This window comes from Condylura cristata, unplaced genomic scaffold (assembly GCF_000260355.1).
Source record: "Condylura cristata isolate star-nosed mole 26May11 unplaced genomic scaffold, ConCri1.0 scaffold00028, whole genome shotgun sequence".
In the NCBI taxonomy this organism is placed as follows: domain Eukaryota; kingdom Metazoa; phylum Chordata; class Mammalia; order Eulipotyphla; family Talpidae; genus Condylura; species Condylura cristata.
The window spans coordinates 13,613,326-13,620,086 of record NW_004567129.1 but is presented as its reverse complement, the minus strand read 5'-3'; positions in this window follow the sequence as shown (position 1 = coordinate 13,620,086).

The following is a 6,761-nucleotide window of genomic DNA, read 5'->3' as shown; positions in this document are numbered from 1 at the left end:
AACATTCCTCTGTGGTAAGAGGCTTTATCTTCTCTCATGTTTGTAGTTAACCAGCTCAAGTTTCTTTAGTTGTACTGAGTTGAGTTTGAGAAATCAGCTAAAGACTTTAACAGAAAGACAGTGCTAGCAAGCTCATGGAGCTGGGAAGGGCCTGCTCTGATAACACAGCATCCTCTTAGGTGATGTAGTTTTGAGGTAGACTTATCTGTGACCCTCTGTAGTTTTGTCTAGAAGGAATAAAAATCATGGCCTTAACACAAAGGGTGCTGCATAGAATATCAAGTGATTTCGGGCACCATACTATATAGGACTAGTGGCCATAACTGCCTAGGATACTGATGGTTGTGAAGACTGTTTCAAATGATTGGATCTTTGAAAGCTTCAGCGTGCCTTAGTTTCTAGGATCAGAATTCATTCTCCTCTCACTTGGCCTTGCTGCTAAAAGGAGAAATCTCTTAATTTCTATGAATACTTAAACATTTCAGTTATTTCTTTCCCTAGTATACCCATGAAGTGGGGAGCAAGTTTGGGTAGATTTCCGAACTTTAGAGCCATTGTGAGCAAAGAGTGATTTCCATGGATGTTTCACTAACTCCAGGATGATAAGCAGTGAGCCTACATGTGTACTTGGACAATTTCACATGCACTTTTACCTCATTTCCCCTCTTCTTCCAGAGTGGTCTGTGTCCTGTACTTTCCCCTCCTTTTCCAATAATTCTAAGGGGGAATTCATCTGAGTGATCTTAAACAGCTGCAGGAAGGGAGCTCTACCCAAGAAGCTTCTCCCATAATGCTCTGGTGCTGTTACCTTGAGATGATTTGGGCAGTCTTGAAATGTTTTATGCTGTGTATAGTGCTCATCTGTTGATTTTTAAAGTCTTTCTCATTTAAAGAAACATTCCACAATGTAATACTTGGGAGGGGATTCTTTCCTCTTGCTAGGTTGAAGATGTGGCTCATACCTCTTGTTAACCCATCTACCGAAGAAAATAGACTTCTGAAACTGTCCAGCACTAATGGTTTGAGTATTTCCATCTACTTCCTAATAAGCTTTCCATTTTTATGTTCTTCTATAGGAGGCTGTAAGTAAGAGGATACTGTTTTTGAGGTTCAAGTTCATTATCTGATTGGCAACTATGTAGGCCATGAGAACTAGAGGAAGAAAAGAGTCTGAATGTATATGTAGTTTTTTTTCCCCCAGTGTCTTTTATCTATGTTGTCCCAAACAGAGAGGGCTAGAGAGCAAAAATGTGGATATTCACCAACTTTGCATTGATGGAGAGGTGGTGCAAGTCTGTGTACTCACGAGTCTAGGAGAATTGTTCATTATGTCCTGAAGTTTAAAACACTTTGACCAGATTTTGCTTAGGAGGGTGGGGCTGCTTGTAGAACTGGAAGTGAATAACTTTTTCAAGCAATAGCAGTGAGTGGGTTCCATTTACATGGGTCCAGGACCTGGAACCCTTAAACAGAAGAAAATGCTGAGGGGGCTCATGCAGTTGCTTCATGAGCTTCCACAAGGCTGATTCTGGCTTCAGATGGAGCTTTGGAGTTTCTTGTTTTGTTTTTGTTTTCGGAACCTGCTGTTGGCGCTTTGTGTGTTTTGTTTCTGTTTTCTACTTGGGGCCTCATGGGAAAGAGCTTCTGAACTCTTTCCCTTGTGACCTCCCACTGTGTCCCTGTAAAGTCCCTTTTCTTTCATAATGTTGAAAGTTACATTTTCACTAAGCCCTATCACATCTTCTTTACTGTAAAAATATTAAAAGGCTGTTTCCAAAAGGGGGCGGCTAATGAAGTTCTAATTATTGCAGACATATTTTTGAGATGTAAAAAAAAATTAAAATTAAATGATAAGTCTTAGAGGAGAGTGAGGAATAAAATGGATGTAAACATTCACATGGGATGCATTAGAATTCTGCTGTGTGTATTGTCTTTTGGTTGAAACAAATTATGAACAGTGACTAATAATAAAAAGTCAATACTCAATGATTTAAAATTTGCTTCCTCGCTTCTTATAAGTGGATTAGAGAAGCTTTGACTTAATTCTTATTCCAGCGCTTTGACCAAACTTTGTATGATCTATTAATGTTCTCTTTATGCAGAAATATCACCAAGAAAGGAATTTGATTGAACAATGAAGAAAATCATGTAATTATAGACAGTAAATAGTACAACTGGAAATTTTAACTATATGGTTATTTCCATGCTGATTTGCTCCACAAGGTGAGTTCTCAAAGGGGGCAAGTCATCTCAGGGTGAGGTGAGTCATAGAGTTTTAGTTAGAAGCTTCCATTTATGAGTTGTTCAAGTGTATTTGTGATGGGGAAGAGGAAATCTTGACCTGCCAAAATGAACTATATATTTCATGGTCTATTTTCCTATGAACTCTTCCATAGGAGTGACTGATTACAAATTGGAAGCTTTAGGTTTTCTGTTACTAAGATAGTTCCTGCCATTCCCCTAGATTCAGAAGGGGGAGAGTATGACAGTTCCTTAACTGGAGGAGCCTTTTGTATACCTCAGCAGTTATCTCTCATTTATGTAGATGTGTACTTTGGCACTGCTTGATAAATGACATTTTAATAATCTTACATATAGCTTAGTTGAAATTAATCTTGGTTTCTAGTATTAACCTTAGTTCATGCATACATCTACATGTTACTACATGGAAATATAAAAGCTACAGTAGAAAAGCTTAGCAAGTAATAGACTCCAGACATAAAGGTAGAGTGAATAGTACTCAGATTTGAACTTCAATCTAGAAGGATCAGTTTCAATGAAGGTTTCCATGCATTTTTCCTCCTCTAGTTCAGTTGTCCCCATATTCAAAAAAGTATAAAAACGTTCAAAGAAAAAAATTTCTTCCAACTTTGACCAGGTAAATAGTACCTCTTTACTTGGAGCTAAAATGAGTAATATATAAATCTGCTCAATCTGTGGTTGAATAACAGGGGATGTAGGCCTAAAGATAACTTTGTGATCATTGAAGAAATGAGAACCAGCTTTCAATAAATGAATGTTGTAAGCTCTTAGGGCTGCTCTACGAGAATCTGACAGGTAGGAATTTTCTTTCTCAGACTTCCATTTTATAGTGAGGATAAATTTGCTGCATGTGAGTGTGTGTGTTTGTGTGTGTGTGTGTGTGTGTGTGTGTCCCCAGGTGTGAAGAGAAGTATGTATAGCTGCTTAAAGGATAGGGAGAGAAGGAAGTTCAGGGACTTTTCTGTCTCTTGGTTTGATCCAAGCAGTGATTTTTTTTTTTTTTTTTTTTTTTTTTATGATGAACCTGCACCGAGGGCAGATGGGTTTTTGCACAAAAAATCCCAGAGGAATTTATTTTTAGGGTTAGTTTCAGCTGTTCACTATTTCCAGAAGTTATAGTTATATAACCCTTGGCATAGTTATAATGCACACTACCTTGAAGGGGGATGGTGGTGGTGCAGGGAGGAGAACATGAATATGTGACCTTTGAAATATTATCAAATGTTAATAACACTACATGATTTGAAAAGAAAACTGAGATTCAACTGGTTGTCAATACTTAATGAATTGGATATTAACTCTTGGAGACCATTAAAGAGAGTTGCATCAAATATCCCTGCAGCATCTGAGCTGGTAGATTTTTTTGTTTTATTTTTTGAAAAAGTAATCCTGCTGTTGTTGCAGCAATAGGAAATGTGTAACTTTTGCTATGTTTCTATTCTGTATTGATTCTTCAGCTCACTCACGCATTAGTTAAAAAATAAAACCCAAAACCTGTCATCCACTATTGTCCAGGATGAACTCAAAAGTTGGTCCTGGGGCAAGATCCTTACCCTTTAGCTATGACTCAGTTAATAAACCTTTCTTCTCATGAGATCTGGAAAAGGTAACCAGAAGCAGGCATGTATTTATTTATTTTAGATTTATTTATGCTTACGAGAGCTGGAGTGTAGGTCAGAGGCGTTGGGGGATGGTGGTGAAAGGATTCATCAGAGACAGAGTAGGGAGCAGAACAGACATATCTACTGAAATACACTGCTGAGGGGAACAGCTGGCATGACAGGAGAAGTTTGTTGTGCCACGTGGGTCACCTCCCTGACCAGGGTCGAATTCATGACGCAGTGGTGGTAGCACTGAGGCTTACCCCCTGTGCTACCTGGGAGGTCCTATTTTATTTTATTTTATTTTTTTTATTTAAGGCTAAAAATATTTAGAGTTTCTCAATGAGATTATAATGATCTGGAGAGTAGGGGCAGTCTCTTTTAAAATGCGTACTCTAGATTTTATATGCTCAGGGAAGGAAGCAGGTAGCAGGTTCATGAAGTGATTGTTAAATGGGTTAAAGATCTAGCCAAAGTTCCCAAGGGCTAGATTTGAATCTGGGCTCTGTTGATAAGGGTGTGACAAATCATTTAATTTTACTGAGCTTCTGTTGCTTCATCTCTGATATGGGTGTTACCATACTTATCCTAAAGAAAACTGATACTGGCAGCAGACCTCTCCTGTCTCACCTGCTGTTTCTCTTAGCAGTATATTGCAATAAATTTGCTTTTTCTATTCTCCATTCTGTCTCTGGTAAATTCTTTCACACACACACACACCCCCACACACACACGTGAAAAAACAACAACAACAAAAGAAAACATTTATTGGGCCCTTACTGTGTGCCAGGCATTGTGCTAAGTGCTTGAAGTGTATAAACTCATTTAATTATCATACCAGCCTTCAGGGGTCAATGCTAATATTACACCATTTTACAAATAGGGAAACATTCAGAAGTGTTCACAGATTCTATGTAATTCGCTGTGTCACACAACAAAGAGAGGAGGAATAGAACTTTATTATTAAACTATTCAAATAAGAGTTTTAAGCATAGGCAATCTAGCACCAGACATGCCTTCTTAACTACACTGCTAGACTACCCACACTGTTGCAATGGTTTAACAGCGCTGAGATTTAACCCCTATGCCACCAGGGAGGCCCCTGAAGCAGACTTTTAGAAACTTAATTCTGAACCATGTATTTACTCTTTCCACTCCTGTCTACACTTGGTTAAGTTCATTTGTGTCTCCCTGTGGTACCTGCTCCTGACTTAACAATGCTTTTGCTGGAAGAATTCAACTAGTAAGTGCTGAAATGGGAATCTGAAAATCCAGGAGGTAGACAAATTTTTTTTTTAAAGATTTATTTATTTGTGCATACAGAACTGGGGTGCAGGCCAGAGGTACAGGGTGAAAGGATTCACCAGAGACAGTGGGGAGCAGAACAGGCAGATTGACGAAGTACCCTGCTGAGGGGAGCAGCGGGCGGGGTCTGGAGAGGTCTGCCACACCATGTGGTCACCTCCGGGGCAGGCGGGGATCGAACTCATGCTGAAGTGGCTTTAGATTCTCAGTGCTGTGCTTTAACCCGCTGCGCCACCAGGCACGGCCCAGGAGGTAGACAATTTTAAGAGCTTTTTTTTTCCTCCTTGTACCAGACTCAAATTATTTTTAATTAATGATTAAAAATGAGACATGAAGATTACCGGAGAGCAGAATTTCAGTGTGTATAAAGCAATTAATTCATGTGATACAAAGCAATTCATGTGAAATAAAGTAATAAAAACTGTACTGTAATAAATAATTGTAGGGTCAGGATCTTTGCAACACTCAAAGATCAGTTTTATCTTAGAACTTAAAGTATCTCCAAATAGGTACATATCGAGAGAAGGACACAGACTGCACTGTTTGATCTCTAATTCTTATATACTAAGTGTACAATTAAATTCTTATATACTAAGCGTACAATTAAAATACTTAAAATTACGGTAGGTTCTAACTAGACAAGTTGAAACAGCGGTTACCAGATATTACCAAATATTTGACGCTCAAAGATTTTTTTCTTGCTATTTAATTCCTTACAAGTTTCTTGAAGATTTATCAACACCTGTGCAAGAGGGGAGGAGAGAGAAGTCCAAGTTTATAAGGCTTCCTAAGAAAATTGAGACGCCAGTATTCTAAGGAATTAAATGAACCTTAAATTTAGAAGTTCAGAATTATATGGCTACTATTAATTACAACTCTGTATGTATTCACAAAATCATTACTACGCAGATACTAATTTCGATTTCACACTAAGAACCAAAAGTCTTAGCTCAAGTCACTTGCAAAGGGTATCTTTCTGGGATAAGTAATCAGTAATCTGACTCCAAATTTGACGCACTGCCAGCCACAACACTACCACCACTGAAGGAACGAAAATAAACAGATCTATTAAGTTTTTCGATTTTCTGAATTAGCCTAGCAAATGATAAAGTGGCTCAGAAGCCACATCACTGCTTGTAGTCAAGGAAATAATTCCAATAATTTTATTACATGAGATAAAGGAGATGAAATGTGACTGGGAAGTGAGCTGACATTTTGTACAAGATAGTAAACAACTCTAAAATGGGAAAGAAAGGACCTTGTCAAGGTAAGTATTCTCTACAGTTCTTTCACAGGCTTTGCAAGGGTAGGTGACAGACCACCTTGGAGGAAACCTCTGAGAGTTAAGTTACAAGTGCCACCCTCTGCGGAGTGCAGCGTCCTGCCTGACAGGTATGGGCCCCACTGCCCCTTCTCCAGCCCAGACTTCGAAGGCGGATAGCAGTAAATAACCCTCCTTGTACCCCACTCCTCCAATAACGATGGCGGGCGCAGCGGAGGACCAGCCCTGTCGTGGCGCCCGGCTCCTCCTGCGGGTTTGCAGCCGCCCATATACCAGGATGCGGCTCGGTGGCGCCGAGGCCGCGCAGCGCC